At 40.0% G+C, this 26,895-nt stretch overlaps 1 protein-coding gene across 2 annotated transcripts in view; it reads right to left on the reverse strand.

Annotated features, from left to right (window-relative positions):
* Positions 1-26,624, reverse strand: part of PALS2 (protein associated with LIN7 2, MAGUK p55 family member) — a 63,509-nt gene extending 36,885 nt beyond the window's left edge. The window contains exon 1 of one of the 2 annotated variants that reach the window (XM_057420427.1): positions 26,506-26,624. The gene's annotated coding sequence lies outside the window, so the exon portion shown is untranslated. The remainder of the gene's footprint in view (positions 1-26,505) is intronic. The other variant, XM_057420428.1, reaches the window with a different exon arrangement.
* Positions 26,625-26,895: the final 271 nt, after the last annotated feature.

Below are 26,895 nucleotides of genomic sequence, written 5' to 3' on the forward strand. Positions count from 1 at the left end.
TGATCACCTGTCCCCAGACAGAGTTCCATACTCTCCAGCCTATCCCTAACATAAAGAGCAACTAACTCCCCCTCCCCGCCTGCCAGGCCTGTCTTTTTTAAAAAGCCTGTAACCTTCCATTCCAACACTCCAGTCATAGGAGCCATCCCACCATGTTTCTGCAATGCCTGTTATATCATACCCCCATAGACGTGCACACATCTCTAATTCCTCTTGTTTGTTCCCCATGCTACAGGCACTTGTATAGAGGCATCTGAGCCGAGCTCCAAATGAAGCTGGCTCATTGGCTGGAGCGGCTGGAATATCTCTACATTGCTCCAAGCATTTATTATAGATGCTGGCAACAGACTGGGTGTGTTGGGATGGAATGATGCTCCCCTCCCCCAACACATCTAGTTTAAAGCCTCCTTGACCAGTCTGGCGAGCCTCCTACCAAAACTGCTCTCAGACCAGGTCTACCAGCCCCCACTAGACCTGGCCTACAAACCTGGGTCCTGTGCTCAAGACACCCAAACCCCTGACTATGACACCACCCTTTTGACCATTTATTAACCTGGTTAATCCTCCTAGCTTTTTTTAGGTCCTCCCCTGTATCCTGGAGAATTGATGAAAAGACAATCTGAGCTCCAGAGCCCCTATAACCACCTCTCCCAGGGCTCTGTAGTCTTTCTTTATGTTCCCCAGTCTACTATCTATCTATATCCCTAGCACCCACATGTATCACTAGAAATGGGTAATAGTCCGTGGAACTAACTAGAGCAGGCAGCCTCTCTGCCACATTGCTGATCCGTGCTCCTGGTAGGCAACACACCTCCCTTGAGACCGGGTCAGGCCAACAGACAAGTGCTTCTGTCCCTTTCAAAGTAGAGTCCCCTACTACTACAACCCACCGCTTTTTCCTGGCAGCACCAGTACAGATCTTCTTTACCAGTGCCTCAGCCGGCTGTTTCCGGTTGCAAGTGAGTTTCCTCATTAGCCTCCTGCAGGACAGCAAAGCGGTTCTGCGTGGGGGCAACAGATTTAGGAGGAAGCCCCTTGCTTTTAATTGTCCTTTTCCTCATTTTTTTGTTGGTTTTATCTGTCACTAATTCCCAGCTTCCTGGGTTAAGGGCCCCCTTCTTTCCTCCATGAGCTAGAGGGGAAGCTCGAGGCCCCTGCACAGTTTGGGCCGGGAGCAAGCATTCCTGCTTCCTCTCAGCTTCCCTAACATCTCGCAGTCTATTAACAGCATCCCACAGCTCAGCCACCTGCTGCAGGAGGACCTCCACCAGGGAGCACCGAGTGCAGCCCTGCCCATTGTACACCTTTCCCTCACAAGACCAGTGCAGGCACGCTCTACACTCTGAGCTCTGCACTGAAGCCTCCCTTCTAGTCAGCTCTGCCACCGCCGGGGCAGCCAGAGCAGAGCTCCCAGACCGGGCACCAGTCATACGACGACTGTTCACCATTCGCCTGCCCGCGTGAACTGCCGCGCAAACTGCCTCGACCCGCTCTGTTCACCGCACTCCTAAATTTAATAAATAACCTCAAGGACTACTGGTGAGGCTTGTGCTTCACTCGAAGTTTAGAAACTTAGATTAAAATCTCATCACATATGCAAACTTTGGAAACAATTTCTTCTGTGATCTAGAACCTTTTCAAGAGGGATATACTCAAAAGGAAAGTTTCACAAGACACCCAGTATGCATAGACAAAAGATTAATTTGTAACTCATACAGCCCTAAGCCAATGACAACTGCATCAATTTCTTCTACTTGTACTCATGTGATTTGTGGGGTTTCAGGGTTTTTTTGGTTGGTGGGGTTTTTGTTGTTGTTGTTTTTTATTTTTTTTAATTGATTTCTGATTTAATATAAGGTGAAAAAGATGAAATTATTTTGTATTGGCCACTTCTCTCCCCAGTTACAAATTACATTTTTGGCAGTCCAGGCCTGAGAAAAGGAGTACCTATGAACAAGTTAACATTTTGAGCTAGAACAAAGAAGTTCATTCAATAACAGACTATTTACCAAGAATATATGAAACACTGACAAAGCCCTCTGTTACTACTCTTAGAGTAAGTTTCAAAAACCAGGTTATAAGATAAAAGTCTCTGGGAAAGCATTATGCAGTGAGCACATATAACATTATGTTTGCATTTTCACAGCCAACAACTGTATTTACTGAGCAGAGATCACATTTAGAAATACCTCCATTGAAACACTGTACAAGTGATGTACAATTGTAGTTTAGCTCCTCTGCTCCTCTACATCAGGCTACAAATCAGTTACATAACCCCATACAAGGTATGCCTATGTTGCTTATCGTAGAATGACACAATGCTACTTGGGCTCTTAAGCACCCCAAGAGTTTGCATCTACATCAGACAGAGGTTTTATCCAGGTTATTTGACAACTGCCAAGCAGGAAGTGTTAAGCCAATGGAGCTACAGCCCTATTGCTAGCCACCTTAACTCAAGTATTTCTGGGTGGCAGCCCACTGAAACATCATGGAGACACAATTCCTAACCAGACCCCTTCCTTGTTAAGTAAAAAAAATGGATTTCCTGTCAAAAGACTAAGACTGGTTAATGAAGGAAGCTGTTGTCTACAGCATGCATATTTTATTGACTGCAGAAGCAGAGAAATTAATAGCATATACTGCAGTGAATTAGTGAAGGAAGGAGGAAAAGATAAGAATGAATGCTCCTCTGGATATTCAAATTCTACTCACTGAATTTTTGCATGTTGAAAAGAAGTAATGTAAATGCTTAGAAATGTTAACTAATTTTTTTACTTCATTTTCTCAGTCTCCCAGCAAGCCAAGACTGAGCTATTTTAGCATAACTATAAATAGAAGCTCAAGCAGTCCCTACCCTTATCAAACCTAGCTCAACTACATCTCACATGCCCATTTTTCATGATTCTTAAGGTCACAAAACCTATGGGGAAGAGCGACCAACCCCTCCCCATCCCAAGCACTGTAGCCATACTTCTTTCAGGCTGTGAAGTTTGTCTAAAAAAAGATGAAGCACAAATTTTCTGATGAACAGATGGACCTCACAGCTGCATCTTTTGGAAAGGAAAGCATTATTTTAAAATTAATTCAGCAAAGATAAAAAGGGAACAAAGCATCACAGCTCCAAAACCAGCGTTATTAAAAGGTTAAGTCTTATTTGAATATACATATCATGACCAACACTAAGATACTGATAAGAGATACACTAAAATTATTACTGAGGAAATTGTGATAGGCTTCTCTTTATTAAAGGATTGTAAAGAAAAAGACTGTAAAGTACAAAGGCAATTGACTGAATTTGATGTTCACTAACCAAGCTTCAAAAATAAACCTATATATGTGTTAAATATTACCAAGTTTTCTGACTTTAATTAAAGACAGATGCAAGCTTCAGGCACAGATGATGATTAACTGATGAAGCGTACACATGCACACAGACAAGTATGCTGAATATGCCTTTCCTGACAGTTTAAAATTCTCTGCAGCAAAGAAATGGTAGGACCTACATGGCGATTTCTCTACTGTAGTCTGAGCTACCTACTGAATTTGCTTCTTCATTATGGTATTTGTGCCACACTGGAAGAGGGAGAGCTTAAGATGCTTTATGAAATAAAGGGTCATGTGTGCAATTATTTAAAAAGAGAATTCACTTTCCCATTTTTCTGTTTAAACAGTTTTCATTCCCCACTAAAAAAAGTAGCATTTCTTACTGAATCACAGCATATGCAACTGTTTGAGGGTAATCGGTTAAAACAAATGATTACTAAAAAGTAAACATTTTCCTCCCATAAATACATTCAGGAAAATAACTGGATCAAGTTATGAAAGCTTAACTTAAGTGGGCAGGGTCCCCACAATGTCTCTAATACTACTTCATGCTCTAAGAAGGGATAGCTATGACAGAATACCACACTGCTCAGGGCTTTACCCAGCAGTCTTGAAAACCTCTCAGCAAGGAGACGTACACAACTTCTCTTGGCAAACGCTTCCACTGCCTTCTAATGATTAAAAAGGTTTTCCTTATCTACAGCCTGCATTTCTCTTGATTCCATTCATGTCATCTGTCTCTCATCCTCAATGGAACAGGTCACTCACAGAAATCATTGAGTCACCATCCCTGGAGATACTCAAAACCCAAGGGACACAGGCCTTGACAACCTGCTCCAGCTGATCCTGTTTGAGCAGGGAGGTCGGGCAAGATGATCTTAAGAAGCCCCCTCCAACCTCAGCGATTCTGTGATTCTGTAATTATTTCCCAGCATTTTTCATTCAGATATAAAGCTTTGCTCACTATTACCGTTTGTGAACTTTGCTCTTTCACACCATGTAATAAATACTGGAAACTCACAATGACACTATACTAAAAGACAGAAATCTCCACTCTTTTGGTAATACAAAAGGCCCTAGTTTAAACCCATAAACACCATCAGTTCTGTTATGGATGCCTGCACTTCTGCAGGGCAACTAAGGCAACACTGAAAACCACCGTGGCCGTTTTGAGCAAAACAACAGATTTATGCCTCCAAATAATTACTTTCTGAATTGATTTTAAGTTGCTAATATGCTGGTTTACAGCTTCTAAATACTATTCATCAGAAACTTAATAACTACAGTAAATCTTTGCTGAACATTTGAACATCACCACTGCTGGCTGCCAACAGATAAATTTACTTCTAAAGTTTTTGGAAACTTTATACATTGCCCTGAATATATGAAACCCTTGCTATAGCTATTTGGATTAATCTTCCAAAAAGGTAGTACTAAGGAGACAAATTTTGAAACCAGTTCCATTTGCCCTCTAAATTGTATATTGCAGTTATTATAAGGCACAGCTTAAAGGAAAACGCTACTTTTCCTCCTGCTGTTACAAATGTTCGTATATTGCCACTTGGAAGGAAAGAAGTATTTGAGCAGATCTTTGAGAAAACTTCAAAGCATCAGCATTTCTATTCACCTGCCAAGCTGCACAAATATGAAGACCAAATATTACAGAAAATGAAGAAATTATTAAAGAGCATTTAAGTAATCTCTTGGAGGCAGTGGAGGTCAGTGAAAATAGGAGACATTCTAGACTTCTGAAAGCCTCTACCTATAGCCCAGACAAGTAGGGCTGCACGTGTAAATGCATCCATTGTAGGAAAAAAATGAAGTGTTCCAAGAGGAGATAAATTAAAAACAGTATTGTGCCTCAGATTACAAGCAGCAGATGTGTCTGAAATAAAATACAGAAGGAATTTAACGCAAAATCTTCAACCACCACACAACACAAACCAAAGTGTGTAAAAGCAAGTTAATTAAAAACTTTTTTAAAAGGCCAGATTATTTCTTTTTCTAGTGTTCTTACTTTTCAGCTACAGATGTTAGGGAAGTATGTATTGATGTCACACAGAGACTACTGTACTTTAGATGAATACTAGCATATGCCCCAGATGAAATTTCAATTTTGATGAACAAAGACTGTACTCCCTCAGTTCTTCAACTACTTTAGTACTTCAGCTACTAGAGGATATTTTAAAAATGATTTTTAAATGAAGGCAACATGCCTTCAGTGGATATGCAGTCTAATATACTACTTTGTACCTGAGGCTTCAGTACAAATTCAACAAATTTCAGCATGTATCCTCCACTGCACTCAACTGTCCTGGGTTCAGCAGTAGCAGTCATTTTTCTCCTTCTTAGTAGCTGGTGCAGTGCTGTGTTTTTGACTCTCAGCCTGAAAACAGCGTTGATAACACTGATGGTTTTAGCTGTTGCTCTGTAATGTTTACTCTGACCAAGGACTTTCTAAGTCTCATGCTCCATCAGGGAGGAGGGGAAGCCAGGAGGAAGCAGAGACAGGACACCTGACCCAAACTAGCCAAAGAGGTATTCCATACCACGGCACATCATGCCCAGTATATAAACTGGGGGCAGCTACCCAGAAGGGCTAGATCACTGCTCGGGTCAGGATGGGTATTGGTTGGCGGGTGGTGAGCAGCTGTATTCTCTTCCCTTGTTATTTCCCTTATCATTATTATTACTGGTGGTAGCAGTAGAGGTTTGTGTTATACCTTAGTTACCGGACTGTTCTTATCTCAACCTGTGGAGTTACTGTTCTTTAGATTCTCCTCCCCATCCCTCTGGGAGTGGGGGGAGGAAGGGAGAGAGTGAGCGAGCAGCTACGTGGTTCTTGTTGCCGGCTGGGCTTAAACCACGACACCAACTTATAGCACAGGCTGAACTTAATGGACCAAATCTATCATCTTCCCTGGTATTTTGCAAGAAACAGCTGCATGAAGAAACGTGTATTTTCTGCAGTCACAGAGGCAATTAATGCTAGTATTTATGATGTCCAAAATGCCAGCAGAACAGATGCAACAAAGTACGTGCAGCTTTTGAAGTATGCCTTTTTCTGTATCTTAATTTTTCAGCTCTAACATGCATCCTTCCAATGAAACAAAGCTTTGTACTTCTGTATTTTTGTCACAGGACTCAATATTATTTATCTGTTTCAGGGTGACAGCCTGAAGACAACCTAACTGACTGACAAAATACTAACAACATCAAGTAAAGATCACAGTCATATACAGACAGAAGCAAGTTATGTGTAACAAAAAATAATTCAGTTTATTGCACCGCATTTCTTGGTGGAAAAGCTGAGGTGAAGTCCTGCAGAACCATCAATGCAGTTTTATCCCACTGATAACTTCATCCTAAGGCCAACTGGAAATCGTTGAAGAGATCTCCATAAATCGGATCCCTTCTTGACACAAGCACTAAATTTAGACCTGAATGAGAAACAGCAAACACCTTCCCAAAGGGACAGGAGAATTCCACTTTCAGTGTTACATGCTTCCATCTTGTTACTGGTCTTCAATCAACACTGACATAGAGATGAAAGTGACATAGCAGACAAACATAAAACTTCTGAGTTGTATGAGGTCCCCCACTTCTAAGAACAGGCACCCCAGCAGCAACAAAGAATCGAGAAGTTCAAGTTCTGCTATGAACATGTTTCTTCAGCCATTTGCACTTCCATCCAGGCACACTGTCCAGGCATATTTTCAAAGAAGAAAGCTAAAATGTACAAGGATTGTAAGGTATTCTACTGTCAGTGCAATGGCTCAGAACAATACTTAGCTATTTTGTAATGTGGCTTGGGTCCATCTGCAAACAAGACAAAGTGCTTCTAACACAAAATTGGATACTTTGCTGCACAGCAAATTAACAACACTGCATCTCCAGAAACCCGTGATGAATCTGATCACTAGCAAGAGATATTGCTGGTTCCACTGGAGTTTCCATCTCAGGGGTGCTTGCATCCTTCCATCTGAAAGCACCTGATCACTCAAAAGAACAGCAGTAGGAAATCATTAAAAAGAAAAATTCCACACTTCAGATAACTGTGTGTTTCCTTAATCTTGATTAATAAGAAATTTCATTTTAAACAATTCTTTCTGCTCCCTGTTCTTAACCCAGGTTTTTTTACATCTAGCAAACAATGCTCAGTTTTCATTGTTCTAACCTAAAGAGGGCAATCTGCTGCCCTACAGAGAGCAATCTCTCCTCCTCTATATTGACTGGGAAAGCAGCAAGACTAGCATAATTCCCCCGTACCTCTCCCAGTCTGGACCTTTTTCAATATGTATGGTCAGATTTGTGCAAAGTGCATCAGACAAGACTCTCACGAGGGCCTTGCACAACACCATTAATACTTCCCTTTCCACTGATAAAGACAGATCAGAAGATCTATTCTGACTTTTCTCACAGTTACATTATACTGTCAGCTCAATCTACTGGTCTGTCATGAAAGAATACAAAAGATCATTTTGAACCTCCATCTCCTCCAAACCTTAAATTTGTAGCTGAACAAACTGTCCTCTTCCTTAAGTGCAGAATATTACATGTATATTTCACCCCACTGCTATTACTCTAGGCTTCAAATCAGGTTTTGGCACTTTGGTTTTTATCCTCTTCTGCTTCAGTGAAGATGCTCAGACAATGAATTTCACGAGAAACCACCTTTCATTCAGCTATTACTTATGCTTTTAATACTACCTCCTTCTATAGGTTTAAGTGTAGGAGACACTAAGGAATTCTAACAGTTAAGAATTTTATGATGAAGAGTTCTGATATTGAATGAAGGCTGTATTAAAACTTTCTCAGACCTTTTTCATAACACAGCACTTTCAAAATCTGATTGCCCTGTTATGATGCAGTCACTTCAAAAATACACCTATATGCCCTTTATATATCACACCCATATATTAACGTTTCATACATGCCCTGTTTCATATTTCCATTATTGTTAAGTATTTGTTGAATTATCTCTTCCAACCTAAAACACTGGAGTATGTAAATTAGATCTGCATCAATGTAGACATTAAAATATTTTTATTTGGGTTCTATTATAGATGTCAACAAGCATTGGAAAATGGCTCAATAAATTCATATGCAGAAAACAAATGCAAGACAGCTTTTTGGAGTGCAAAATAAAGCACTTTAGGAAATATTTATACTATCTTAACATATTCTTTAATAAAAAATGAAAGTTAATCTAATTTAAAATAGCAAATATATTTGATTATTATATGATTATTATATATAGACTTTTTTTCTAGGAGGAAAAAGACCCACCATGTAAAACTTCCCTAGGGATGTTTTCAGTTCAGAGACTACTTAATCTACTGAAACTTCTCCTCTGTATCGCACTTTGCAGATAAAAAGTTTAAGATGGGAGTGAAACTGGAAAAATTATAGAATTTAAATTAAATCTATCTCTGGTCCAGGACCTCAGTTTTCACTTCTACAGCATCACCTAGCACCTTTTCCAGAAGTTTCATCTGTAGTTCATTGCTTAACTCTAATGCTGCCACTTTCACTAAAATAAAGCCTCTCATGGAAGCACCAGTATCTACCCAAACACAGGTACTAGGAAGCTGTAAAACCAAGTTGCTAAATTAACAAGGTTACAGTTCAGGGTGACTTGCAACAGGGAAAGAAGTTTTCTTTACTACCTTTGTCATATGATGCAGTTCTTGTTTATTCTACGCACACAAGGTGAAGCCTTAACTACGAAGAAAATTTACCAAAACACACTCAGAATTTAGTAGTGATGCAGTGAACAGAAAATGGCTTTTCCAAATCTGTTTGCAGAACAACACTGCTCATGTTTTTAAATGGTGAAAAATACCACATAAAACCTTTGTACTTTAAGATAGAGATGGCAAAACATGATGGCATGTTAAATGCTTATTTGACCTGCAAGAATACCCAAAATGCATCTCAGTCACTCCCCTAGTTAAAGAGACTCTATCCGAAACTTTTCATTTAATGCAGTCAAGATTTACGTCTTTATCCTCAACAGTTACCTTCCTTTAGTCCTTTGAAGGGTATTTTTAAGAACCCTGGAAAAAGATCACCTTGACACTCCTATTTTGAAGGGAAATGCAAAACTCCATGGACTAAGTCACACTGCACTTAGCCATATGTTTCCCCTCCCAGACTACTTCCCAGCAATATGCTGTCAGGACTTATTTAGGAATACAAATGTTTAGTTAAAAGTGGGAAACTTAATTTCAGTTTAAGAATATGCGAGTACAAGAAGAGGGGAAAGTTACTTTTAATGGTCTTGGAACAGCTTGCATTAAGACCTATATGCTTTTAAGGAAATTACCATTTCAAATACTCACTTTGAAGGTTCACCACCTTCACTTCCAATTCTGTTTCCAACTCACTGCTGTGAACACTGAATGACAGTGTTCTATGTTTTATATGGTGGACACAGGCACAGAAACTGCATCTTCAAAACAGTATTTTACACTTCTACCTGTGCTGCATATTGACAAGTTTGAAATTTTCTACTCTATTTCCTTAGGATACCAAGTTGGATTCATTAAGTTTTGCTTAAGAAGTTCTGAATTCTCAATCATGTACTCTGTCACCCTAGCTGAAGCAAAACCATAGAACTTTTAAGTAAAGGCTGACAGTGCATAGTTACAAGTTTTCTGATTACACGGTAAGTTTTAAATACCTTTCCACTCAACTCTTCCTTTGGAATGGGGGATACTAGATCAAGGACCTAACTGAAACTTCAGAGTAGTGGAAGGGGTGAGTAAAAGACAAAGGAATAGAGGTCATGCTCAGAAATATAATGATCAACTTCATACATATATAAAAATTTTGCTTCGATCCCACTTACGGTGAAACAATAAAAGCCACAGACTCTCTTGGTTTTGACCCAAGTTGTTTGTTCTTTCCCCCACTGCTTAGGGGTCTCAGAGAAAAGGGTGGGAGGAGAAAAGAAACTGTTAGTATAAGCAGTACCTGACTGAGCCAAGAACCTCGTTGGATTTTGAGAACAGAACCACTAAGATCTATGCCATTTTCAAGGCCCAGTTACTTGGGGATCAGTAGAATTGGTTACTAATGCCATCAACAAAAAAAAAGTGGAGAGGACTCTGAAAGGAGACTGTTAAAGTATTCCCATGTACAATGAGATATGGCAAGTTAAGGACCATGACTCATTTCCATCCCCAGCTTTGGAATTCCACTGCAATAGATAAAATAAATCCATGTTTCAGCTTTTCCACAAGGTTTTATGAAGTCTGGGTCCTGAGCTGAAAAAGTAATTGCTTTGCCAACCATTTCAGCATGGCAGTTGAGAGGACTGTTTCATCACACTGAATGAGTTCTCAGAGCAGTGAGTCCCATCCATAGTAGTTTCTGCTTATTATACTCCGCATTAAATTTCTCTTTACCAGAAAAAGTATTGGCCTGAGAGATATATAAAAAGAGAGCAATGTACCCTCCTATGGGTAAATTTGTTCTTTGGACACAATTAGCTTTAAGGTTGTGGAATAATTCAACATGAACTCAGGTTCCCAAGTGAACTTAAAAGGGCAATGATGTCTTTTTTCATAATGCTAAGATACCAAACCTTTTGTGGGTGTTACAAGGTCAAAAAACCCACCCCAAAAACAGTCATTCATGACACCCAGAAGTACTGGCAACAAAGAAAACAAGTACTATCTCAGCACATGGGACACATAGCACGCATAAAGTAGTAAGAATCAAATAGATGGAGTAGTCATTGTCTCAAGCAACCTCGGAACTGAAGTTAAATGGCCATATTCTTCTGCATAATTTTGAAAGGTCTGAAACAAAACATAGTCTAAGAACGCATTTTCAGAAAATGTATATTCCTCTTCATATAGAGGAAATCAATTTGTTGTTATTTTTCTGTATTTCTTTCATTTTCTACTACACAGTTCCCAGAGACAAGGCCAAAAACCTAAATGAAATCTTGATTCTGCTTCAACTTTTCAGATACCCTATCTGTTATTGTGGCCCTCAGCATACTTGCACACATTTCACTTGTCGTATGGTGCAAGAGCAAGTCCTATACTCGGGATAGAATTTGGTTGGCTGTCTCTACTCAAAAAGCAAACTGTATTTTTAAATAGCCCAGGCTTGCACTTCTCTCTCTAAACAAACAGATCCTGATAGATCAGCTACAAGCATCCTACATGACAGCTACATGCATGTGCAAAGCTGCAAGGTAGAATGCTGGGCTTCAGCTTGCTTTTTAGTCCAGCTGGCAGGGGGATATATTTGAGGAAACAGATAGAAGGCAAAGCACATGCAAGTAGACTGCCATAGCACCAATCTCTGGAGAGATCCAACAGCATGCTAAGAAAAGTACAAACCCAGCAGCCTGTATGTAGCCAGGCAAGTGCTCGGTGGATTGCCAGTCCATCTACTAGCATTAGTCTCCACGTAGAGAAGCATCAGAACTTCATCTTGAAACTTCCTTCACAATATTCAACTTGGAAGAGTCATTAGCAATAGTAATACCATACTGCTTGGAAAGGTGTCTTTATTATCATTAATATAATATCCTTTCCATAAATCAAGTTTCCTGATGGCACTATTTCTCTACTGAAACTTGCCATGGTAGCAAATAAGCAGTGACAATTGATCCCGCAAGAAGGAATTTGTGTTCAATGACTGAAGCAGCTGAAATATGAAAGCAGCTTTCTCAGTTTCAGAAACACTGGCAGAGTTTCTGTTTTTCTAAACACAGTGTCGGGATTTAAATACTGCACCACTTCTCAGCAGAAGTTTACAGACCCAGACAAGCCAACTTTCACACAAAAGAAATCAACACTTGCTTTTTAATACCAGAGAGACTGATTTGAATGGGCTGCTGCCAGTAGTTCAAAAAGAAGCCAAGTCTCTGTATTTAAAAATTCTGTCTTTCAAATTAATTATCATCCCCCTGTCCTGAACAATGGACATCAAGGGCTATGAAGGAAAAAGATACAATCAAGCATGCATCATGTTGGCTCAACATAGGATTAAGTTATGACTGAAAGGGTAGAGAATTAAATAATCAAATTATTTTCGTGTTTTTTTTTTAATATCGATTCCAAGTACTTGAAATTCACAATGCAATTATGTAAATTTCACATGTGCTCAAATCAGTGATTTTCCTGTGCTTAATAAATGAATTGTTAGCATACTGAGCAAGTTTAAGCACAGTACACCAAGCAGCATTGTAATTTCCTGGTCTCCTTTGCCTGTTACACTTTCCTTGCTCTGACAATACCTGTAAACTCATACTCTGGCTCCATATAACACCTCTTGACCTGTATTATGCATTCATACTTGACTACAAGACGGGGAAGAAGCGCAGGAAGCAAGTGAACGTGCAGATAGCCAAACTTAAGATTGGGTGTGTTAACTATGATTTAGAAGCAGCAATTCAGATTTTCACCATTAGTCATAAACTGACCTTTGTACCAATGGATTTGACACCTTGTTAGACTTGTAAGGTGTCAGTCATCTTTGTTCCTACAGGTAGTGAGTACAAATAAAATTAAGCACTACCAAAACCACCTACTGCCTCTAGACAAAAGCAGGGTTCAATTACCCATATACTATTGCTGTGCATGACAAATGTCAAATGAGAGTCCCAAGACAGTTATTTGATCTTAGAAGCAAAAGTAGACACTGGCCCATATTCAGTAGCATAACACACAGAAAGAGTCTAAACTTAAGTACAAATGGATAAATATTTTCATCCGTTCTGAAGACAATACTGACAAACAGCAGGGAATTGTCAAGCCCTTCCCTTAAAGGATTTTAGTGTGGCACAAACAATTTACAGATAAAGGACTGTCTGTCAGCTTTCCTAACCCTTCTTCAACCAAGTCCATCACTCCGCAAACAGTTCTGATCTTTTCAAATACCTGAAACCTAAACAAGTATCTTTTGTGAGAAAGGAACTTCCATAAAAAGTCTTATGAGCACGTGTCAGATCTCTCTTGATTTAAAGTATCAGGAAAACTATATGAAGTTCAAGTCTTAAAAAAAATACATAAATAAATCAGTAAAGTAGTTAGTTTTACCAGTCTTGCTCTTCAGTTATGAGGCTAAGAACGGGGGATACAGGTTTTTCTGTATGATAGATACAGAAAAACAATGCAAAGACTGACAAGAAGAGAAACGCATAGTACAGCACAGATTTTCTAGTTCAGCAGAGCTGCAAGACTCTACCATAAATCTGAAGTGCGGAAATAACACTGCAACTGCATCTAGGACATTCTTGTTTTCCCTAAAAATTTCTGCTTGAGTCTACAGCACTAACAGCAAAGCCAATCCAGCACACAGTGTCTGAGGAAGATAAATAGATTACATCGAAGACACACACTCCAGTAAGAGCATCCCAAACAAGCTTACAGACACAGCATTTCTGAGACCTTGTTCAAAGATGCCTCTGTAAAAGAACTATCTGATTTCAATCCCTTGAAGGTTTTTGTTGGATTACATTTTTGGGAGGGGAGGAAATGCATATTTTGCTGAGTTGAATCACCCCCTGAGATGCAGAAATTCAAGATCATCTCACTGTCAGATTATCTCTCATGAGTTTTTTGCAGTCATCTGTTTTGCACATTTCCAGATTATAACAGCCAGCATAACGCATGTGCATACATACCCCAACATCAGCGTTTACAACATTTAGTCAAAACTTAAACCTTACCATACACAGAAAAGCTGGTCATCTCTCCAACACAGAAACAAGAGTGAAATTTTCTCTGAGGCCCAAAAGTCCTGAACGCCCATTTAATAGCAAATTATTTAGAAATTTATTTAATAAAAGGCAAGTAGGCAATATATTATGGTAAAGGTAGAAAAAATAGGTCCAGGAAAAGGAGTGGCTCAAAAATGAGAAAATGTATAATGGCTTACAGCATGTTCGAGCTGATGGCCCAGGAATCACATCTGGTCTATCATTTCTGCTCACTGCTCCACTTGTCTTAATGTACGTACCATGGCACTTCTACCTGGAAGATGACAATATGCTTATAACTCCTTCCTTGAAGAAAAAGTGTGTGGGGGTGGTGTGTCCCCAAAGGTAAGTTCAACTTCCCACTCACTGTGCTCCTTTTTCAGCCTACTGCCTTAAAAAATAGTTCATTAGACAGTAATATGGAGAAATGGGATTTGCTAAAACATTACTGAAATATTTAAGTACATGTTCAGCTGCAAACAGGTAAGTAATCCCAGTGACTTCAAAGTTAATACAACTGTTAAAGTTCTTTTGGGGAATTAGGCCAGAGAAAAAGAGCAAAAAGGAAGGAAATGACCTACTTGAATGAAAGACTCATTCCGAGGTTTGTATGTTCAGATCCCCTCTGAAGAGGCTGACAAAAGGTGTTTGCATATATTTACTTAAGTACAAACTGTGAAATGTCACATAGTATAACTCTCAATTAACCTGTTCAGTTCACAAAGGATATTCATACTCACATACACTCAAGATTTTTTCCACTATCCTTCCATTCACTGCCTATTTCTGCTCATGCAAAAAAAAGTACTCCTCCTGTTTCCTAAGTACATCTAAATGCTTAAAAGAGTAAAGACCAAAACCAAAATGGTGGCTTAGCTGCATTAACAGGATGTGTAGTTTGATTAAAAACAATCTGTGCTATAGACATTTAGAAATCTTTCCAACATGTTTAAATTATATTTTAAAATATAGCCAGGATCTAGAGTCCTGATGACTCCACTTCTTTTGCCTTTCTTTGTCATATTAACTCAGTCAGAAGCTGCCAATGAACTCTAAAATTAAACTATGTCAGAAAAGCTTTAGCAGGATTCTAATTTTGGTCACAGATAACCAAATGCAGTAATTCTAGGTAATATTAGCTGAGATTTATGATGCATTCAACATCTTCAGATGCACAAGAGTATTTTTGGGCATCACTTGAACAGACAATATTCAGTGTGCAGCTGGTAAATTTTACTCCTCTTTTTTCTCCTATTTCTATACAAGAAATAGGAGGGCTGCAGCAATAGAAAGAATAAGTTTAGTTTAACCTCACTATCAAGACACCAGAATATAAAACCATGACTGTTTTTGAGAAAGGAACTTAGATATACTATCATCACTTCTCTGAGCAAGACATACCAATAGTTAGAGAAGACCTGCCCTCCTGGTGCAGCTTGGGATAAGAAAAGCTGGTAATTTTTTTCTGGACTCTGCTGTTGCATTATTTCTAAACTGCAAATCAAGTTCTTGGTAATGAAACTGCTCTTAGTTCTATATACTTCTCAACTTAACGTCGAGCCTGAGAACTTCTACATTCCACTTATTTGAAACTAGGGGTTTGCCACTGACCATACTTCTTGTTCACTGCTTCTTTAACGCCTCTTCAACTGACTGATGAAATGATCAGACACAAGAACCTTGACTTTTACTAGCAAGTGTGAAAAGATGACACATTGAAAAGCAAAGAAGAAAGAGCTCTTTACATCTTTTGGGGTCCTTTTCATCACATTTCCAGCAGGTAGCAGAATCCATTTCTGTAGCACTGTATCTGTATTCTGTATGGCAATCACTGCTTGGATTAGGCAGAGTGGAGAAATGACCAACCAAAGAACAATCTGTGGGTATCCCTGACAGTCTGACATGCTTTCAAAACTACATACATGGTTAATTATTAATGTGCTGCAAACTTGCCATCAGTTCTATTACCAAAACAAGAATTAGTACTGGCTCAATCTTCACAGTAGGCTATCATGATACAAATATGACATCTCAGTTATCAAGCACTTCAGAGAAAAGCCATATGAATTATTTAAAGAAACTAAAGAGTAATACAATCCAAGGATAAGAGTTTCCCACGTTTAATCAAACAGATCCCCAGTGCACAGTAGCAATTTATATATGAATACCAGTCCATGAAGAAATTTAGACTAGTTTTGAAACGACAGCATCCTGAATATCAAAAGCATACAATACAAATTACATAAACAACCCACAAACCTCATTTGGTTCAAAAAGTCTTCAAGTTAAACATTAGTTGGATTCTGGGAGATTGCCTGGGGAAAATACCATATACATTTGCTTTGGTTTTATACTTCCCTAGACAGCTTACGGATGCTGGGTTGTTTTGCTTACAGACAAGCATGCTGGTTTTTTTTAAGGTATATGTGTGTATATATATATATACACACACATACAGTACTAAGCTTTCTTAAGAAAGTCCTCTTTTGATGTATGTAGACATAGATGTATACAGTCACATGCACACATACAAGCATTTTTTAAAGAGCATTTAATGAACTGACAGCTCCACCCCATTGCTGAGAACAACTCCATTCAGTTTCAGGTAGTATCTCAACAAAGAGCAAGACCACAGTGAACAGGAGAAAGGTCCTGATGCAGAGTCTTTCTTCAGGGAAGCGAAGAGTAAAATCTTCCTTTTACATGCAGCCATACCCAGAGCTACCTGTGCCTGGGATTTTAGATCATCCTCTTGCATTCATACTGGTTCCCTAATGACTTGCAAAAACAGAAAAAGAAAAGGGTGGCAAATGTGTTATGTTTCTTCTCTACCAGGAGATGAACTTTCTGCAGACCTTCAGACGGGTGTCTTTAGCATTATCAGTCATTCTGCTGTCTTAGTTTTCAATCCTGTCTACAAAGAGACTGAATCTCTTTGGAAGCTGTTAATGTGCAGGTTGAGGGCAATTACATAAGATGTTATTTTAGTCATGAGCAATACATTAAATTTTGGGTTCTGCTACTTCTGCAGATTAGCACAATGAAAACCTTCACGTTTTTGGTTAATGATGTCTAGGTGTTTGGGAACCATGATATGCTGATTTATCCCTTTCTACCTGAATTTAAGGCTATCTAGACACTAAATTTCCTGGTCCCAGCTCCTTCCCCAGAGACATGCATGTCTTCAACTACAGTCCTGCATTCAACACTAACAGGAAGTCATGTCCTGAAACCTCAAAACGCCAAGGATTTCCTTCTGCCTATTTCAAAACAGCACTATATTCCCAAACAATGAGGTTCACTTACAATTGCATCTTTGTATATTTCTCTGATCTAATGCTTAAATGCATAGCTAGTTCTTACAGAATGTAAAATCCAAATAGGAACAGGCCCTTTATATAAAAGCATTTGCATTTTGGAATTAGTGTCCCACTGTGGTTCACAATCATCTATCCGGAGAATTGCCCTTCCTGCTAAGTCCATGAATTAAAATGGGAAAAACATTTTCTTGACTATAGTATCTCCCAAGACTAACTCTGCTCCTGTGCTTATTTCATCCTGACTAGCAGTCCCAAGAATTTTTTAAGAGGCAAAATGTAGGAACTTGTTTTATTTATGCAACTTAGTGACAAACTACTTGAAAGGTTTGTAAACCCAGAACTTTGGAAATACAGATTTAACAAAAACATTGCTCTAGCTAGACTTACTTAAATGTCACAACTGAAAGATTTAGTGTGCTTAGTTTCTGCTTATTAAATAAATATTTCCAGTATTTCTCTACAACTGAAACTAAGTGTATATAAAATAAGCTCCAGGAGTAGAGCAGATATGTACCTGGAGAAAATAAAGTTACAGGTAAAAAAGAAAGCGAAATTAACCTTTAAATTGCAAATATTCTTAGATATCCCAGTCGAGTAATAAGGAAGAATAAAAAGTATTAAAAGTTACCTGAATTTTTAAGTAATCACAGAAAAATAAAACTCAATGTATTAATTCACCCTGAAGGAAATAAACGGAGTAATCTAATTCAAACTAGTCTATGGCTGTCCAGAGAGATTACCTTCTGGAATTACAGTAATTATATTTGTAAAGTAAAATCACTTATGCCTGGGGTGGGGAGGCCCAAGAGATGGTCTTCTTTTTTTTTTCTTTTTTTTTTTTTTTAATGTGTAAAAGCTTCATAGGGGCATTCGTACTGAGAAAATTATTTTGTGTACAAAAGCACACAGTCTGTGTAACGATCTTTTTCAGTGGTGGTAAACAGTTATGTGTAACTAGTAAGACTGTGGAACACCAGCCATCAAGTATGAACGCACATATAGTTCCACTTTTCCATATAATGCCTATATATTCTTAGCTAAGTAGAACAGTGTTTTGGAACTTCTTGCAAAAGCATTTATTGCCTAATTTGTAGCTAGGCTAGTTCTTAAAACTCCAAAGAAAATATTTCTGAATTTTCTGAAAGTTTCTCTGTAGTTTTTTGCCAATAGCTTACAAATGGGATTACTTTCAAAAAATAAATCAGTATATTCTTGTGAGCCCTAACTTATTTAACAGTCCACATAAAGTGTTTTAATTGAATCTCCAGTTAATAAGCAAGACCTAAAGCATCATTCTGACAGACAGTCTCACCGCAATATCAAACTGTCTTAAAACAGTTTTGGTGGCTTTATGGAGAAATAAGATATGTAGTCAAATAAGACCTAACCTTACATCTTGTCTTCAAAAATAATTTTACCAGGAGCCAGAAGCTCAAGTTTCAAACAGTTAAATAGAAACAAAGTGACTCAATAACAGAAGCTTGGAATCAGGTGTGAAGCATTCAATTCTCTTGGAAATTTCAAATTACTTATGATAACACATGTTGAGACCTTCCATTTTATTAGGAGTTCAGCTGCTGAACAGTCTGCCTTTCTCTTCCATTTCCTATTCATCAGCACCAATGAAGCATTTCCTTCTGAAGAACCCTGTTCAACAGTTTTACTGTTGCTGCTTACAGCCTTCCTGCACTGTAATAGCATGGAATCTGACCTAAGACTGAGAACTGTATAGAACTATGCATTTCATTCTGCTGCTGTGTAGTTGGTCTGTGCTGTTTCCAGAGCTATTTGCCAAGATTTGGCAGTTTAATGTGCACCCTTCAGTTCATAGCTAATAAATTCTGTTCAGCAGTAAACCTGCATGCTTCCAGGTGACAGCACAAAAAATCCCAGCAAACAGCCTGCAGTGGCTTCTCCAAGCAGTAGGCTACTGGATGGGAGACTGTCCAAGATTTCTACATGTATCAATTTTTGGCTATAGTGGATTTTTTTTTAATATATTTATCTACTTGTTAAGTAGCACCGGCTTATTTATCACAGTACTCAGCTAAGCAAGCGGGCTCCCATTCAAAAATAGCTGGCTCCTGTCACTCAACCAGAGCAGTAACTGCGGCTCCACGAGCGCTTCTCCGACGTAGATGTCTTAGTGATACCACGAGAGGGAGCGTTCGAGCTACGTTTCGATCGAGAAACAGGAGGGGCTCTGCTGCACGCTTTCGTACTTGACACTCAGAACTTCGAAATGATAAAAAAACAGCTTTCTACACCTTTAAACAGCACCCAAGGCGTCTTAACCTTCTCGCCAATGCATACATCCGTTTACTCTCCCATCCCAATATCAAGAATTCTAACAATGTTTTGATCCCTAGGACCTACATCTTGCCAGCCAGAAGTGGGGACGGGAGAACACATGCACGGATGGATGAATTTTTTTCCTACCTAATTATGTGTCAAGAGACAATTAACTGCCAGCTCTTCAGTGCTCTCCTACCCCTTTCCTAACGTTTCTTTTAGTGTTCTTATTATCCGTCCTCAGAACTGCCCAAACAGCAATGGTAACATGAAATCACATGATCCCTGTGGGCAGCAGGGCAAGAATGAGGATGCTCAACCACCAGTCAAGCAACTCAAACACAGTCATTACATGACCAGCAAATGTTACAGAAGTGTTAACACCCAGTAACACTGATATACCAGCTTATCTTGCTTCCCAAAGAACAGTGACTCAAAGGTAGTTTGTCCATTTTATCACTCTTGAGCCAAGATACCTATGAGATTATCACAGAGCTAATGAGGGACAACTCCTCTCACACAGGTTCATGCCAAGGTTAAATTTTATCTCTGCAGCAAGTGGGCCACCCCAGAAAAAGCTACGAAAGAATGAAACAAAAATCAAAGAGCTAGCCCAAATATTATTAGCGTTTTTCTTCACTTGAACAGTACTTTAAATATCACACACAGCAATGTACAAAAGGAGTTAGTCGTCAGATAGAAAATCACGTATGATAAATGCAAATGACACCAGGCAACATGCTTCTGGAAGTTGCTCAAATATTACATAGATTAAATCTGTATAAAAGAGCTTCAGTGATAAGAATCGACCAAATCAAGCACTGCTCATCCCATTCTGCTACCGCTTACCAAACCTAGTGTAAGCAGCAAAACTGTACTACTTCTGGGAAGGATAACTGAGTATCTGTATGTTTTGCGTCCACATGACTGCCTTACAGTCATATACTCTATGAACATTACATTTTACTTAACAATTTCTCCCTACCCACATGTTCTTTACCAATGAATGCACAAACTGAACTTTCAATTTTTAATTACACTCCTGCACTTCTACCGACCCCAAAAATGCAAGTGAAGCTGTAAGTAGAATGGCTATTGTAAATTTAGTATCATTCAAGCAATTTCTGTCCAGCAACACTGTGTTTTGCTACAGCACAATTGTTCACAATATAGAAAGCCAGAATTGCTTGGAAAGGCAGAATAAACTTTTCACTAATTTTATTCACTAGACGGCAGTTTGCCTTCCCAGTTTCAGAACTTCTGCTGTATAAGCAGTTTCATTTTGCCAAAAAGACTTCTCTAAACTCAAGCAGTGGGTCAGGGAAGGCATGGGGTGGAATTTTAATAAGAAGATATGTAAAGGCTGACTTACCAAGTGGCCCCCAAAACTTCTCACATGACAGTTGGATGCATGTCTCCAAACACAGTATTGGTAACTAATGAATGAAGGAATCAAGTAATTTTTTTAAATGTATCAAGGAAATGTAGTAACACAAGTCAGAATGGCTCATATATTTTCCTATCATTCCCCTACAGATTTACTTGAGTGCTCCCCTACATTGTTATTAGTCTTAAGAAAAAGCTTTACTCTACCTTTTTACTGTCAAGCCTATTTACCTTATCTATTTACCCTTATCTACTTTCCTCCGTCCTGTATTTAGATATTTAAAATTTTATCACTTTAACTTTTCATTAATGCACATTTGACCAGTGGGTGGAGATAAGGCTTTAAACAAAAAACTAAAACCAAACTATTTGAATAGCCGCTGTTACTACAGAAATACTATTTGAATGCAATCATTACCTCAGCAAAGAGGCTTAAATGAGCTATCCTAAAATAAAAATATAAAACCATTTTTCTTACCTCCTAATTTTCATTTACTTGAATAGTGTCTTGACAAAACATTTGGAATCAAAAAGTAAAGGCTTAAGCTTATTTAAACTCAACAGTTGTGTCTCCACCTACTGGAAAACTGTATTTAACTGAAAAAGTAATCTGATCCTTTGAGATTTGGGTAAGCAAGAGCTGCAAGAGCCATGTTTCTGTGCAAGATGCAAAGAATTTGATTTCCCCTTCCCTCAAACTCCATAAAAAAAATTTTGCATAAACCACTGATGTTCCCCATAATCAGCATGGATTTCACAAGGTTTCTACTCTCAAACAGAGAGCACAAAACTAGGCAATACTCTTAACATATCCAAGTAATTTCTTAAGTAACAGTTGTTGTCAGTAAATCTGAAATGTCATCTAATTTCAATGCTGCTAGTTTTCCTCCATGCTTTCATGAGATATGGATATCAACATCAGAATAAATTCTTTAAATAACTGAAGTGTAAACCCCACAGAATGACTGCATATTAAGAATACTTCATATTAGCAACACTTTTTTTTTAAGCCAGAAACCTTGAAAATAATTAAACTTGAGGTTAGAGTAGAGAACCTTTCATTTACAATTTTTTTTAATTATTTAATACAGGTTATGAAATTGCTTAGCACCATTATCATTTTACAGACCAATTACACAAAGTAGGATTGTAGATGTTTTGATAGGAAAACCAGTTCTCCTAACCTCTCTTTTTCTCTTTTGTCTTCATTAATCTAGTAAGAATGGCATCAGCCATAACTAAGTAATTCAGGCTTGCTTTATTCTGAAAAAAAAGCAATTTTTAAGCCACAGGATAGCTCATTAACATCACAATGCTTTGTCTGTCCTGCTGCAAAAGACAACGTGTAGTATGACCTGAGATCCAACTGCAGATGGTTATTATGATCGAGTAATCAAACAGAATAATATCTTAGATCAGTTTTAAGCTCTGAAACGAGATCATCTACTAAATAATCTATCCTGTGAATAAAAAAATTACTTTGGCACCTTCTTATGAATGAAGCCAAACCAGTATCTGTGACGAGCACATCCGTATTATTTCAGCCTGCCTCTCACATATCAGCCTGAACTAAACTCACTTTTCTCTAAGACCCTTTATGAGCTTCTTCTACTGGGGAGGACAGAAAAACCACTATCCTTCTCACACGTGTTCTTACCCCTGCCATCACATTCTACTTCATATTTCCACACAAATAACTCCAATAGTGTCTGCACCACTCCAGTTGCAGTATGTTTCTAAAAAGTCAAGCTTTTTACCAAATGCAAGGCCAAACCGATTCCAGTTTGCCTCAGCACTGGATACACAGAACAGTTACTGTGCACGTTCTACTGGTACACGAACTTACTTGGCTTGTTAAGAAGAGTTTCTTCCTACACCTCAACTCCTCTATTGGCTCTATTTTTTTCAAAAGAACAAATATGAACATCTCATTCAAGGCCAGCCCCCCCAAAAAGACAGCGAGAAACAAAAAACAGCAAAAAATCAAGCTCAGGTGTATGCAGTGTTGAGAACCCAATCTGTCCATCCTACAGTACTCCCTCTGCAGCAAATATTCTTTCCTCGTCTAGTAGTGTGGTCACTCAGTCAATTCCCTCAAACCAGGATGAGTCAATTTTCATCCATTTTTACCTTAACCACAGAACACAACAGGACATTTTATTTAAACTTGTGTGAGTTTTTTACCTTTCCAAATCTTAGGATAGTATAATTCATTCTACATCTGGATGGAGACTGCAACACCTAAAGTACTACCACAGCCATTATCGTAATCCCAAATGCATACCTGTTTCTTAAGTAAAAAGAGATTCTTCCCCCTTTACTACAGCATATGAAAAGATTTGCTCACCTGCAGATCCTGCATGGAGGATCAAAGGGCACTCACCAGAGCCCGGGACAGTCACATCATGTCAGAACTTTAAATCACTTCTGACTATAGCAGAAAGTATGGTTTCAAAGCAGGATGCTAAAGTTTTATAGAACTGCATTCAAAATATAAGTAATTTCTACAAATAAATGCATGTAGAAAACCAGAATGATTCAGGGACTGAGTCACTGTACGAAGAGACTTGTGCTAAAGAATTTTCTGCTTGTCATTATGGTACTATAAAGTTTTCCCAGATAACTGACCTTTGTTTCTGCATGTACAAATACCCATCCCAAGGACCTAATATCAGGCTGGAGCTTGATTCTGACTGAAGCAGCAGAGTGTTTCGGGGCAATACCCAGAGCACATCCTTAGCAGCTCAGAATAAAGCCTGCCCAATTATTTGGTAATTATTTGGTTTTCCTGCTTTTACAGATTAAACTAAAAATGCCAAAAGTAGTAAACTACATTGCCTAGATTTATGTTCCTTCCTAACTTCCTGAGGTTTGCAGGCACAGAAATTCAGAAAAAAAAAAGATCAGATTAAAATTTTATGCCTCAAATGAAAAACATCCTAAATCAGGGGTCTTCCAGACACTCATCCTCTCTATTAGCCTTCATTAAGACTCCTTCAGATTAGCCAGACGTGTTTTCATTACTTCCTTTCTTATTTAAAAAAAACACTAAACATATGTGATTAAGCCATGATTTAAGTTAATAGCTTCCATTATTTGTTTAAAGAGAAGAAAAAAAAAAGCAATGAGAGGTCGTTCAAGAAAGGTCCAATTGCACATATGTTGCAACAGCTTTTCAATCATTTTAGAGACTTTTAGTATGCACAGTTAGCCTACTAATATAGCAGCAGAACAGACACCACTCCACATAGCTGGTACAGTATATTTGTCAATAATTTCCATATTAAGTAGTTCTTGACAGCAGTGATCCATAGCATCCAAAACACATGCAGGCACCCAGAATTCAAAGCAGCTGAATATACATACTTTTTGTGAGATGATGAAGGCTCCATAAAAAAACACCACAACAAAAAAAAAACAAAGCCCAAACTACGAAGAGAGTACTGAAGATGAGGAAATAAAAAAACCTAACAATGGTACCAGCATTATGACACCATGCCTCAGAACTGCAGATTTTTCACAGCAATATGGAACTCAGGTAATCTGTATACTGCAATACTTCAAGAACAAAATATGGAGAGCAAGATCTTCAATTCCAAACATTTCAAGGGAGGGAAAAGGAAATGAAAGATTGCTCTGAAGAGTCCTTTAAAAATCACATCAAAACGAGCTCAAACAAGACTCCCATTATCAGTGTTTTATTTAAATGAGAATTTTCTCTATGGCATTTTCGAGAAGAATTTTGTGACAGATGTTGCATGGTCCAATCACATGTTGAAGTGTTAAAAGCCAACCACCTCATCAGAAATAAAAGGAAACATCATGATGCTAGTGTCAACTCAACCAGTTTAACAGACACTATGTGTTCAGAAGCAGCATGCTAAGATTTCAAAGCCTCCTCTAGTCCGACATCTATTTATAGCTGCCCAGCCTCTCCACAATTTCTCACAGCCTCTCCTCTCAAAGCCAAGTCAGGGAAGTTTAATAGATATAATCCTGGGCCTTGTGCCGCAAGATGGTTAGAGGATCTGCAACTCTCCTCGTGCAATCCCATGTGCAGTAAGACCAGGAGAAATGGCAAAAAGCATGGTTTAACATACACAGGACCATAATACATGGGACAAACCCTATTTCTCCGCTTTAGGAACAAACTCATTTTTCCTCTACCAGTATGCTGGTGGTAATGAACCACATCAGCATCACCGACTAAGCAAATGACACCTGCCTCCTCCCTTCTCACCACAGAGCAACAGCCTAAGACAACTGCCTTGAAAACCAAGACAGAAGCTATCCAAGTCAGCTTTGACCCCTCAACAGCAGCAATGTCATCCATGCACCTTCCCACTTACATTATAATGCTACTACTGTACATTAAACCTTTTCAAAGAAACTAGGAGGCTGCTGGCTTCTTTTCAGTGCAATTTTTGGTTAACGTGTGGTATCTACCACCCAGCCATGCATATGCACGTCTTTCTATAAGCACTGATCCAGACAGGCTCTATTTCACGAGCATCTCCAGCAGCAGCTCCAACATTGCAGAAAGGGTGCAGGTATTTCCGTGCATAGGGAGCACCATGCCACAGGCTGAACTCTGCCACAAGCTTTGTACATCCTTTGTGCCTCTTTTACCACCTACACCCGCTTGCCTGTAGTACTAGGACAGAGACCACGGAGATGACAGCACTACTGGAAACTCCTGCCCACGGGATTTCAACCACATTTTCTCCCCTTTCCCCAGTCAGTGGGAGTCGGAAGGGGAGGGATGACTTCCTCGGGAGGAAAATAAGCAAGGAGAGGCCGGGGCAGAGATCAAGAGAGGAGGAATTACCCCAAAGGGAGAGCAGATAATCCCTGAGAGGCGAGGCTGCAGAGGGGCATAACAGGAGAGGGAGAGACAGGAACAGCGAACCGGGGGGGGGGGGGGATAATCCATGAGAGAAGGGGGGGGGATAATCCCCTTGGAAGAGGGGGGGGAGGCGGAGAATCCCGGAGAAGGAGGGGCGGGAAACCTGATAATCTCCAGGAGAGAAAATACCGGGAAGGGGGTGGGGGAAGGAGGGTGGGCGGGTAGATAATCCGGAGCGGCAGATGAGGAGCTAGTCTCACGGGGACGCATCCGGAGGCGGGAGGAGGAGGGTTAATCCTCACTCTGGGGGCAAAAAAAAACCCTCTTCCCCGACTCCGGCGCTGCCATGTTCGCTCCCCTGCAGGCCCGCCCGGCACCGGTACCTGCATGCAGCCGGGCAGGAGGGCGGCTCTTCCCCCTCACGCCACACGCACGCGGGGAGCCTCAGCTCCAGCCGCCGGGGCAGCGCGCCCCGCTCCTGCCCCGGGGCAAGGGACCGCTGCGGGACCCCGCCTCCCACCTCCATTTCCCCGCCGGCTGGACGAGAAGAAGAAGAGGGAGAGAGAAGCGGGCGGATGAACCCTCCCCCCCGGCACACGCGACCAACTCACCGGCTGGCACCGGCTCCCGCTGCCCGCCCGTCCGTCCGTCCGTGCCCTCCTCAGCGGCCGCCGCTCAGCCCCATCTACGAGCCCGGGCGCGCGAGCCGCCGGTTGGCGGAAGGGAGAAGCGCGAGCCAGAAGCGCCCCCGGCTCCGCTCCCGCCGGTCTGCGCCCGCCTCGGCGCGCGCCGCCGGCGTGGCTGTAGCACGCGCTCCTGCTCCTCCTCCCTCTCCTCCTCCTCCTCCTACCGGCGCGCGCGCCCGCGCGGGCGGGCGAATGCGCGCGAGCACCGCCTCCCGCAGCAAACGGCGGGGCGCCTGAGGGGGCGCGCGCGGCCCCCGCCCGTCCGGTCCGTTCCCTCCCGCGCCTCACCCCGCCTCCGCTTGACCGGCGGCGGGG

Source organism: Pezoporus wallicus, unplaced genomic scaffold, assembly GCF_028554395.1.
Source record: "Pezoporus wallicus isolate ANWC-B61680 ecotype Strahan unplaced genomic scaffold, APGP_CSIRO_Pwel_v1 contig_5441, whole genome shotgun sequence".
Taxonomy (NCBI): domain Eukaryota; kingdom Metazoa; phylum Chordata; class Aves; order Psittaciformes; family Psittacidae; genus Pezoporus; species Pezoporus wallicus.